We start from the raw sequence: 13,399 nt of genomic DNA on the forward strand, positions 1-13,399 counted from the left end.
ATCTGCAAAATCCCTAACGGCTACAGAGTCCTCTCCTACCTCGATCCCTCCGAACCCAAACACACCCTCCTCAAGTAGCTCCTATTTTTCCTCCTTAAGTCCCAACGCGTCCGCGTCATCCCGGAGTTCCACGCCTCCTACAAAGACCTCTTCAACTAGCTCGAGTCTGACCTCGCCGAAAAAGGAAAAGCTTCTACCTCCAATGCTCATTGAAACGCCACCTGCTTCTGGAGTCAATCACATTACCATCATAATCCCCAATCATGTCATGCTTAATTTATAAAAGTTAATTTTCAAATTACAAGTATTCAAACACAACACTTAAATTTATGATAATTTAAATCATAGGCTATTATCCAAAATATAGTTTCTAAAAGTTCACTAGAAGCCGAATGGATTATTAACTTTTGTTTTAGATATTTCGTCCTTTACTATCCTTTTTAGTGATGCTATATTCTATTTGTTAATTTTTAAATAAATATTCATCTACTTTATAATTTTAATGACACTCTCATCCTATGCTTAAATATATATATATATATATATATATATATATATATATATATATATATATATATATATATATATATATATATATATATATATCCATCTTTCTTATATTTATAATAAATGATGCCCACTTTTGTTATACACACGGTGGATTTTTTGCCTGAAAGTGCAACTTATTCATTTTCTCACCCATTATATGAGTGTTTTGGTTTGTATTAGTTTCAAATATGTTTTTTTGGTTTCAAGTGAGTTGTGATGTGTTATAAAATATAATTAATTATATAAACATTTTACAAATATCAATTATTATTTATGTTTAATAATACCTTGGTCAACCACGCATTTCATCGTAGTCTCGACAAACTTCTTGAAGCATTCTGGAGCTATCTTGCCTTTTAGATAGGGATCAATGATTTAGTCAAGAATGCCTTTCAGGATGTCAAGAATGCCTTCACATCACGGTGGATGATTGTGTGTTTAGCTCTAGTGTGTAGATAGTGTAAACCCCGAGCAGCTCTAATGCATATCTCAAGGACCATAAACAAGGATCATTTCAGTGTTTTCTTCATAGTATCCAATCAGAGAAACAAGGTGATGGTGACAAAGTTTAGAGAGCATTTCAATCTCTGTTTGGAACTCATGCACCCCCTGCTCAGACAGTGGATTCCCACCTTTAATTGCTACTTTGGTTGTTTCACCATCAATTTCTCCCTTGTAAACCTTATCAAATCCTCCCACACCAAGAAGCAAAGCCTCATTAAAGTTGTTTATGGCAAACTTGGTTTCAGCAAATGAGAAATGACGACAAAGGTTTGATGGGAGAGAGGAAGCATAACTTCCTGTTGTGTTGGTCTTGGCAGAAACTGCAGAGTGTGAAGGACCGTAAAGAGCAAGTGGAAGCCAGCCAGATGGCCCTTCACTTGCATCAGAATCCTTTCCTTGCCTACGACGACGAGATGCAGCTAAAGCAAATAGCCTAATCACAAGTACTACAACAACACCTCCTGCAATTATGCCTGTCTGATTCTTTGATTTACCATGATTATGTGCTCTAGTTGTTGATGGGTCAATTATATCTTGCATAGGGGGAGGAATAGGATTTGTCCCTGCCAGATTTCCAGCAGAATCACTAATTTTGAATATCTCCACTCCATTCAATATAACATCATAATACTTGGGCTTGTTAGTTGGATCTGGATGCAATGTAAGCCACAGGTCCTGTTGTGGTTCTCCAGCATCGGGAATAAAGACAAGAAAATCTTTATGCACAGGCACCCCATTAAAATGTGAAAGGTCAAAATCTTCTGCCCAGGCAATAACATCAGCTTGGGGAGTAGTTGTTTGATTATTGAGGAATATATCAAATACTCTTTGATTAGTCTTGGTTATATTTGATGATACCTCAGCAAAATGAAGTCTCACTAGATAGGAAAACCCCGCATCAATGTTAAAGATCCAAGTCAAGTTGTAATTCATGTTGTTCAACCACAACAAGCCCAACCTATCCTAGATTTTATGATAGAAATTAACCTAAAAATCAATACTTCGTCAAGCTTCAAGCACGCAGAGGGTAAAATCATATTTTGTGTTCTCTTGTGGTTTCGAAGATGGGTATTGCGTTTTGGGGTTAGGGTTTGATTTGGGTTTTGGGATTTTCGCTCTCGCAATTTTAGGTGGTTCTGTTTCGTTCTTGCATTTTGGGGCTGATGAGGAGATGTCCGAACAGCGTCTTGGTGGCTGGTGAAGGCAGCGGCGATATCGTTTGCAGTGTGAAGGCGTTCATCGACATCGTCGGGGATGGATCTGTAGAAGGCAAGGAAGGGGACGATTAGATCGAAGAGGACGGCGAGCTTAGGGAACTGCGCCGAAGGTAACGACCGTACTGGAGGGAGTTGAAGAACGGGAGAGTGTAAGCGGCGATGGAGATGAGACGCTCCGTCGGCGGAGGAGAAGAGGAGCGGAATAGGTGAAAGGTGATTAGTGCTTGGAGTGAAGAAGAACCACCGTCGCCACGTGGATTTGGTGATTCTTAAACACATCACCCATTTAATTTAATGCGCAATGCCACGTCAATAAAAAAAATTACAGCTCAGCTAAATTTAACATCGTCTGAGAACAGTTAACGGTTAGGGTAAAATGTGCTCATTTTTACAAAAAAATATGACCCAATTGAGACAGTTAAAAACATGAGGACCGAACTGAGATTTTCATACAAATATTAGGACCAAGGGAGGGTTTAAACCTTTTTATTCCATATCTACACTGGACCAAATGAATGAACATCACTAGAAACAAATCAATCTTCTAGAAATGGAAAAATTATATTTTTCACACATGAGTTAATCTTTTGAATTTATAAGAAAATCAACTATGAAAGATATTACTCAAGTTAAAATGTATTTATTTCACCAAAATTTACTCAAGTGTTTTGGGTTGTGTTTTCACTCAAAATACTCACGTAAGTAAACACTTTTGATATTTAAGAAGACTATAATATTTACATACTTTAAAAAAATAAAAACATGCAATAATGATCACAAGGACTTTTTAAAGGTTGTAGGGAGGCCAAGGAAAAGTTAGGAAAAATTTTAGGATTTATGAATTTTTGAAATAAATATAAAAAGAATAATGGAACATAATTGCAAAAATAACTTTGTTTTTCTTCTTATTTTTTTTTTGTTGCTCTTTTAAGAAACGAAATTTTTTATACACATTTTTTCAAAATTCTAATTTTTTTCATTGCTTGTTCTTTCATCCTAAGGTAAGGGAGAAAATGATCTTTGCTTGCATAATGGATGACATTGAGAACTTTGCTTGCATAATGGATGACGAAAACTTGTTTGGAGCCTACAAAGCAACCAAATATACCAACAAGTATATTGGATAGTTTGTAGTGTAATAAGTGTCATATCCATAAGGATTTGGCAAAAAACACAATGGTTTAACTTGTTTGACCGTGAATAAAACAAAAAATGGATTGTATAAAGTGTAAAATAGAGTTAATTTATTAAAACAAAGCAAAATGCATAGTAAAACAGTTTTGAATTGAAAATGATTGACTTCCAGATAATGAAAATGTGTTGAAGCTTGACTACATCACTTTGTTCCTCTCTTGTAATGGTTGACTTATTAAATATGAAGCTGTTATTAATCATGTCCTTGGAGTTCTTGATCGGGACCGTACCCGAATTAAATTTAATGTTCAGTTAAAGTGCAATATACTAGGATAATGACCCCTAGGTCGTCTCTCAAGGACCAAATGTGGTTCAGGCAATAAGTCAAACATGTAGTGAGGGGGTTATGTGAACAATTTTACTAACTAAATTCACTAATTAAAACATTGATTAAAACATTAATTAGAAACAGGTTGGTGTTAGTTTGACTGCAAAGCTTCCAATCCCAGGTTAACTATAATTAACCACTCTTCTCACCCCTAATCCAACATGGATTAATCCAACTAAGCGGAGGATTAAACAATTGTCATGAAAGACACACATACAATCAACTATGCGCTATCACAAATTAAGCAACCATGACCTTAATCAACTAAGCAGAGATTACACACAATTTAGAACACTAAGCGTGTCTTAATTGCAGCCCTAACAGATTCAACATTGTGCATGTCAAAACAGCGGAACAATGATGCAACAATAACCTCATAGAAGCGATGCAATCTCCTTAAGCACCAACCCAATAGAATTAGGCCTCCATTACACTAAATTCAACACAGTAATGAACAACGAAATTAATGCTAGAACAAGGAATACACAATACACACAGAAAATGTAACTCAAACAGTAGCTACAAAAACGCACTTAATAATGCAACACAAAACGTATCAGAAAACGTAACAGCACAAGAAAAGGAGATTCTAAAAAAGAAAACGAAACAACAAAATGAATTATAATACTGAAACGTGAAGAGGAATGAAATGGAAATTGGAAAACATTGATGGAAATGCAAATGCAACAGCAATGAAGGAGAGAAAAACGAAAATGAAAGTGGAAGTGCAATTGAATATATAATGAGTTCAATACATGAAAGGGAGAAAAATGAAACCTAAAATGGAGCTCTCTTCTCTACCCACCACCTAATCCATATGAAAAATTGAAGAATGAGAGAGCTTACCCCCTTTGGGCACAAAACCCTATGTAGGTAAGTCAGCCCACAAGTTGGGCCTCACCAAATCTGGCCAAAAATTAGGCTTAATAACTAAAATTTGTCCAAAAACTCCTAAAACAAATTTAAAATTTAATTCTAAACTACAATGGTGATGTGGATGGACGAAAATGATATGGCAAATGACGTGGCCTCCCCCTTGATGTCCCAAAATAATATTCCAAAAATTCCCCTGTAATTAATAATGAAAATAGTTAGCCTCAAATAATTCAAATTAATTAAAATAAGAATTTATGGTCAAATTAAGCACAATTAGCAAAATTGGAGAAATAATGGACATTCAAGCAAAATTCTCTAGTACACTAAGCTAAGTGAAGTCAAGAAAATATTGATTCATCAGTTTTTTTCGAATGCATCTCTAGGTTCATTCTTATCACTTAGAGCCAAAGATCACCAAACTTCAATATGATTCTTCAATGACTGCTTGAATACATCACATGTATTAAGAATAAGACTCGCTAATCAACTATAGCCTTAGATCTATTCCTACAATCTAAGCGTAGGACAAGAATTGATTGGACCACAACTTGGAACCAATTCTCACTCAATCTCAAGCTAATCAAATAAGATGAGTGATTAGTTTATCCAATAACAAGTATAAACCAATTCATAAACATATAAATAAAGCATACTGATAACAATTTAAAACATCGTTATTTGTGATATGATTTTGATACCAAAAGCACCCTTTTTCACTTAGAAACTTGCTTGGACTCATACTTTTTCAATAAATTGTGTTAATAAGAGAGTTGAGGTTGATTTCAATGTTTTTATAACTAATTCCCCTTGTTTTGAAAGAGATTGAAGTAATACTGGAAGCAGAGATGAAGAGCCAAGAAGATGGAGCTCAAAAAGGCCTAAAGAAGCACCAAAAGGAGGGACAACACGAAGCCTGGGCGCCCAGAACCAAAGCTTGAGCAAGCAGAATCGACGTTCGTCGCCTGGGCGCGCTCCCTAACCCTATTTTTGCTCTGTTTCTGCTCTATTTCGACTCTATTGGACCGAGCCCTGTTTTTGCACGTTTCTAACCTTATTTAAAGTACCCTAGGGCTCTAGGTTTTGTATCTCTGGCACAAAAGAGCATAACAATACACTCTTTTCCCAATTCTTAGGTTTTCTCATTCTCATTCTCTTCCATTGTTCATAGAGTTCCCCCATGTCTATGGGAAACTAATTTCTATTTGTTGTTGGGGGATGATGTAACCTTGTAAACTCTCATTTATTTGAATTGATTCTTATTTCCATATGCTTTTCCATTAATTGTTAGAGTAATTCATCTGTTTCAATGCTTGCTATGTTTAACTCATTCATTAGCATGATTTATGAATTGCGTGAGTGTCGGGAGGTTCCTTATAATTCAGGTTCTTGCTGAATTACTCCCAAGAGTAATATTGCTCAAGGATGAGGGTATGAGTCTTGGTCGTCTTAATCTCTTGATCTTCACATCTTATTATCAAGAATGCTAGTAATTGTATGAACTAGTAATGCGGGACAGGCTTATTTGTCGAGGGATCGGGTTTAGGTGATTTAGTGAGAGACGTTGGCATTAATGCATAAAGAAGAATTCTTATATAAATGAGAGGGAACTTGGTGAAATCTAACCTCAACAACATACCCATCTCATATTAATCAACATTCGTTCATCTTTGTGCTCATTTGCTATTGATCAATTGCATTCATATTAAATTTTATATTTTTGCATCCAAACCCAATGATCTCTTTTTATTTTATTTAAGTCTTAATTAGTCTTGTTATTGCACGATTGTTTATCGCCGAGAGTCCTCTAGGATACGATACTTGGTCTTACCATTTTATATTACTTGTGCGACTCGGTACACTTGCCGATTTGTCCCAACAAGTTTTTGGCATCGTTTCCGGGGACTCACGGTTTAAGCTACTCTATTTATGTGATTCTTGATTAACTTTGACTTTCTTTTATTTATCTTTTCATATTTTTTTTATATTTATTTTTCATATTTTTATTTTTATTTTTTATTTTTGGTGTTTTTTTTGTTTATTTTTGTCTTTGTACTAACAGTGTTTTCTAGGGTTTTGTGTCTAATGCTTGCAGGATGCAATTCGGACAAGAATTTGACTATTTGGGCACTCAATTCTACCAAGGTAATTTCAACCACTGGTAGGAACCTCACTCAAGCATGAACTAAAGTCAATTTGGGCAAGTTGGTGGACTATTCAATAGACCACCACAAGCTAACAATACTACAAAGCTTGAGGAGGCTCTCAAGCAGTTCAAGCAGGAATCTCTCTCAATTCGGGAAAGCACTCAAGCAACATCTAAAAGGATGGCGGCGCATTGTAGGTTCATAATTCAGAAGCTGGATTATATCAAGGACAACATGAACCCCACAGAGGAATGCAAGGATTGTTGGAAAACAAGTTGGCTTCTTTTTTACACAAAGAGGGGGGGTGAATTGGTGATGTTTTAAAAACAAAATATTTTCACAATCTTTTATCAAAAGTACAAAGCTTTTTAAACTTTCTTGAAATGCAAGTAATGAAAATTTATATGCAGTGGAAAAACGTAGTTGACTGCGTGAAAAGTAAAGTCAATTGGAATTAAAAAGTGCAAGGATAGAGAAAATCAAACGCTAACTATATACTGGTTCGGCCAACAATGCCTACATTCAGTGTCCTTCCAACCTATGAAGCAAATGCACTATAATGGTTGCGGTTTTTACAACAAGGAATATTTAGAAAACCTCCACGTCAAAAATATAAATTTCCTCTCTAACTGAAAACCAAAATATAGCTGCAATAACAAAAACCAGACTTGCAGCAAGAATCCCCTCTTCTGCAATCTGAACACCACGTCGAACAATCCTCAACGTGAAACCCTTGTATCACAACAGGTCCACTTCCAGCAGTCTTCACAGGATGCCAAGCCTTAACAAGTGCAACAGTCTTCAAAGGATGCCAAGCTTGAAGTGATCAACCCAGAAGCACCTTCTTTGTGCAGTATTTGATCAGACAATGAGTGCGCAAGCTATCTCCCTATGAATCTCTCTCAAGAAAGATCACCACGGCCTTCTTGGAGAATTCTTAGAGTTGTTATCATAGAGAATTCAATCTGAAACAAGAATGAAAATATTAGATCCTCAAAAGTCACTGAACAACTCGTGTTCAGCCAATTTATAGTTTTTTGTCTAACAGATTGTTTCTCAGTCGAATAGGTTACTAATTCAGTCGACTGTATTATTACAGCTATAACAGACAGTCAACATAGTTGCCTATGGTCAACAAATAATAGAGCTCATTTAATACAGTTGACCAAGTCATCAATGCTCAACTAACTTTTAAAAATATAGTCGTTGGAGCGCAAGAGCATAACAGAATTCCAAAATAGATCAAAAACACAGTCGAATGCAAACCAGACAAAATCGACTCACACATGGAAAAACATTTTGAAATTCTTTTCAACTCAAAACATCACAGAGCACTGATTCTCAAAATCTGTACAAAGATTTTAGCATAGTCGAATCCATTAATAATGTAGTCGATTATACTATAACTTTGTCACACAGTTATAAGTTCATGAAAGTGCTTGTGGTTTTTCACTTTAAAAAATGTGCAGTAAAAAATTTGTAATAAAGCATTTTACATTGCACATAAGCATGTAAGCATGTTCCACAAATATATCAAACAATCAACATAGGAACATACAACACAGTACACCAAACATGTTCATCAGATATAACAATCAATTCAGCATAACAACATGTAATGCAGCAACATGTGTACGGTTATTAAGCAATGTGTTGTCATCATCAAAAACTAGAGTGATATAGAGTTTTTGTTGTCAACAATCTCAACAAGGATGTTGTCAACAAAAGTGACAAAGTTTTAGATGAGAGAAAAATTGAAAGAGAAGAAGAAAGTTTGAGTGTAAAAGAGAAAGATGTAGAGGAAGAGAAAAAAGAAGAAAGTTTGAATGAAAAAGAGAAAAATGTAGAGGAAGAGAAGGAATAAGAGATGGAAAAAGAGAAAGAAGTTGAGAAAAAAATAGAGAGAGAAAGAAAAGAAGAGGTTGAGAGAGAAAAGAAAAAAGTTGAGAAAAATAGGGAAGAAGAGAAAGAGGGTGAGAGAAAAGAAAAAGAAGAGGTTGAGAGAGAAAATGAAAAAATTGAGAAAAATCTTTTGTACCCTAAGGAGTGTTCCAAGAAGGAAAACGAGGGAAGAAAAGAAAAAGGGTGAGAGAAAAAAGAAAAATTCATATGAAAATCCCCTTCCTCACCCAAATAAGTATCGTAGGAAAGAGAAAGACAAACAGTTTGAGCGTTTCATGGAAATCTTCAAGAAACTGGAGATTAAAATTCCTGTGTGACACTGCATCAAGTTCCTGGTTATATCAAATTCCTAAAAAAATTCAACAAAAAGAAAAAAAATATCCAGAAAAGGGAATGTTTGAGGAAGAGGACAATTGCAGTAGGTCAAGCTAGTGACATTAAAGAAGCGCTTGTTGGGAGGCAACCCAGTTCCTGAATTTTTTTTATCTTTCATTTTGTTTTATTTTATTTTTATTTTATTATTTTATTTTTTCTTTTTAATTTATTATTTGTGTGATTTTGATTGGAGTTTTTTTTTGTGTTTCAGTTCTTTTTTTTTAGGTTATATGCTGCTTTTGATAGCAGTAATGACAATATCTACTGATGGATGCTTCCACAACATCTACTTTTGGATGTTGCTATGAAAAAGGACAGTGACTAGAAATCTACTGATGGATGTTAAGTGATCAGGCATCTACTGAAGGATGCCGCTGAAGATGAGAAAGATTGGTGTCTACTATGGGATTAGACATTTACTGATGGATATTACTAACAACATCTACTGATGGATGTTGTGATGATGAAGACTGGGTCAAGCTAGTAACGTTAAAGAAGCGCTTGCTGGGAGGCAACCTAGTTTTCTGCACTTTTCCTTTTAAATGTATTTGGTTCATGCTCAACTTGAATGAATTGGACTGCTTTGATTCAACTATGTTGTGTTTTTGTGATGAGTAGTGCTTTATGAGATTCTGGTGTTTGATTGATGTTGAGATGATGCATGAGGTGACAATATACAGGTGATGGCTCGTAATGTATGAAAGAGGTGCTTGAGATAAAATTTGATTGAGATACTGAACAATGTGTTTTTCTGAATTTTAGGACTTGTGAGTTTACCTATGTTAGTTTTGGACTTTAGAGTTGTTTGTAAATGATTGCTATTACTTTGGAAGCATGAATGATTTTGCCCAAAATTTTTGTTATTGAACTACTTGCTTGCAAATTGCATATGATCAAGGCCATCTTTTGTTATCCCCTATTCTTTTAGCCTTCACATGATTTTTTCCCACTGAAAAGAGAACAATTTGTTCTAACCTCTGAACCTTGAACCTTATGCATGTTTTGAAAATCTTTACCTTGAGTTAAGTTGAGAACATTTGATGAGGTACTGATAAAGGTTCAAGTTTGGGGTTGCTAAGTAACAACCCACTTCTCTAGGCAGTGAGCAATAAAAAGCAAAAGCAAGTGAAAAGCAAAGGCAAAAGAAAAAGAAAATGAAAAGAAAAAGCTCACTACAAGGGAAAGCTAGAAAAAAGAGAGTTTGTGCTTAAATGATAAATTCATAAATGTCTCTCTTAACTTAAGGAATTTTGCTGACCAGAAAAACCAATTTCCTTTTTAGCCTAGCCAAGCTACAAGCCGTGAAAAGCCCTTGTGATGATAACTTGCTTGTAAGTATGTTTAATTGTGATTAAATGAAAGGCAAAAATTAATGTGTGTGACATTGTGAAAGCAGAGTGAAAGATACTAACACCTCACTACACACTTTTGAGTGCTTGAGTGATACACTTTTGAGTGCTTGAGTGAAACACCTTCCTTGGTGAGGAGTAGTTCTTTGAATTTCTGATTGCATTTTTGCTTGGTTGAGTGACCATTCTTAAAGGATAACATCTGTTGAAAATATGAGCATCACATTGATTTTGATTGAATTAAGGCATCTGCACATCTTGACTGAGATCTTTATGCTGAATTGATAAAAGTGATTTCTTGTCTTGGAAAGAAAAGTTTTTGAAAAATGTTGAGTCATTGTAGTGATTATTCTGAAAAGTTGATTGAGGACAAGAAAAGTTCTAAGTTTGGGGTTGTGATAACAGTTTAAAACACCGTTATTTGTGATGTGATTCTGATACTAAAAGCACCCTTTTTCACTTCGAAACTTGCTTGGAATCATACTTTTTCAATAAATTGTGTGAATAAGAGAGTTAAGGTTGATTTCAATAATTTTATAACTAATTCCTCTTGTTTTGACAGAGATTGAAGTAATACTGGAAGCAGAGATGAAGATCCAAGAAGATGGAGCTCAAAAGGGCCTAAAGAAGCACCAGAAGGAGGGACAACACAAAGCCCGGGCGCCCAGAACCGAAGCTTGACCGAGCAGAATCGACGCCCACCGCCTCGGTGCCCTCCCTAGCCTTATTCTTGCTATGTTTCTGCTCTGTTTCGACTCTATTGGACCGGGACCTGTTTTTGCAAGTTTTTAACCTTATTTAAAGGACCCTAAGGCTCTAGGTTTTGTATCTCTGGCAGAGAAGAGCATAACAATACACTCTTTCCCCAATTCTTAGGCTTTCTCATTCTCATTCTCTTCCATTGTTCATAGAGTTCTCCCATGTCTATGGGTACCTAAGTTCTATTTGTTGTTGGAGGATGATGTAACCTTGTAAACTCTCATGTATTTGAACTTATTTTTATTTCCATATGATTTTCCGTTAATTGTTAGAGTAATTAATTTGTTTCAATGCTTGTTATGTTTAACTCATTCATTAGCATGGTTTATGAATTGCATGAGTGTCGGGAGATTCCTTACAATTGAGGTTCTTGTTGAATTACTCCCAAGAGTAATATTGCTTAGGGATGAGGGTATGAGTCTTGGTCGTCTTAATCTCTTTATCTTCACATCTTATTATCAAGAATGCTAGGAATTGTATGAATTGGTAATTTGGGAAAGGCTTATTCCCCGAGGGATCGGGCTTAGGTGATTTAGTGAGACACATTGGCATTAATGCATAAAGAAGAATTCTTATATACATGAGAGGGAACTCGGTGAAATCTAACCCCAACAACATACACATCTCATATTAATCAACATTCGTTCATCTCTGTGCTCCTTTGCTATTGATCATTCGCATTCATATTAAATTTTATGCTTTTGCATCCAAACCCAATGATCTCTTTTTATTTTATTTAATTCTTAATTAATCTTGCTATGAAATGACTGTTTAGTGTCGAGAGTCCTCTGGGATACGATACTTGGTCTTACCATTTTATATTACTTGTGGTACATTTGCCGATTTGCCCAAACACATACATTCATAAATAAAATAATATGAATTACAAGAGAGTATCAGAGGGTTGCATCTCACTTCAACACTTTGGAGATTTAGATCCTCATGATGGATGAAAAGAATATAATAGAAAGAAGATACCTCATCTCCTAACCTTCTAATAATTTTCTTTAAAGTATAAACTAAGTGCAAGAGAAGAATTTCTAAAGTTTCTCTCTAAATCTATCCAAAAGTCCCTTAAAATAGGGGAGTAACTTTGTTTTTAGAAACATTCCGAGGAGTGGCTTTAGCAATGACATTGTGGCTCTAGTTATGGAGATTTCCTTCCAAGCTGGGTTTCCTTTTTAGCTTAGACCTCGCACTTTTGTGTTGTAGCCCCTAAGATAAATTATACAAGAAATGTTCTTCGTTGCTACAATCTCAAGTCCAATACTTGAGGTGTCCCTCCAAGGTGGATTTCTTCATGTGGCTCAAATCTCAAGTGTCATGCTTCAACTCTTAAGTTAGTTTGCTAGAATTTTCTTATAATTCATTTATTTTCTTCATTTTTCATCTTTGACTATATGGTTTTAAAAATCTGCAAAACAAGTAAAATTAGGTTGATTTCAATTGATATTTAACAAAATTGAAATAAGATAAGTGCCAAATTGATAGCAAAATTAACTCATATTGGAAACTTATCAAGCATCTCATTCTATCTTGTCATGGATCTAATTGCTCTTTGGAACTACTCACAATTTTCATATAAATGTCTTTGAGGGTTACAGGTTCCTCAAAGTCACTTATCCTTGGAGAATGCCTTGACATCTTTTGTTTTCATGAGTTTTCTTAACTCAAATAGGCTATAATACTTCATCAAAAGACAAGTCCCATGTAAGAGAGGTGAGCAAAAAGGCTGCTTAAATACCAAGTCTTGCCTTGTCAAAAATACCTTAACCTACTGATTTTATCCTCTTTAAATCAAAATCACCTTGGAAACCAAAATATGTGACTCAAACAAGCACAAAACAAAACAAAGAACAAAAAAGAAAAGACTTAAACTCATACTTTAGACCCCTGGGCGTCATAAAGGCTTAGAGTTTAATCCCTTTTAGCCTAGATCACCCTACACGCATGAGTATATTGTAATTAAGTTGAAGCTCCAAAAGTGAGGCTTGAAACTTTGGTTTCAAGAAATTCACCGTCTAAGATTCCATTTTAAGAAATGCAATTGAAAGAAAATGAATCAAGTGAAGGAAGAACACCAAGGGTTCTTCCTAACTCTTGACTTGAAAGGCCTTTGGTTATAAGAAAAATGAGTAAAAACAGAAACATAATAATTTTGCGGCTCTGCATTCTCTCAGCCAAGAAAGGTTGTAATGATAA

At 35.2% G+C, this 13,399-nt stretch overlaps 1 pseudogene; it reads right to left on the reverse strand.

Annotated features, from left to right (window-relative positions):
- Positions 1-941: 941 nt before the first annotated feature.
- LOC106753439 lies at positions 942-1,986 on the reverse strand (annotated as a pseudogene).
- Between the last annotated feature and the right edge of the window lie 11,413 nt (positions 1,987-13,399).

This window comes from Vigna radiata, unplaced genomic scaffold, assembly GCF_000741045.1.
Source record: "Vigna radiata var. radiata cultivar VC1973A unplaced genomic scaffold, Vradiata_ver6 scaffold_133, whole genome shotgun sequence".
Taxonomy (NCBI): Eukaryota; Viridiplantae; Streptophyta; class Magnoliopsida; order Fabales; family Fabaceae; genus Vigna; species Vigna radiata.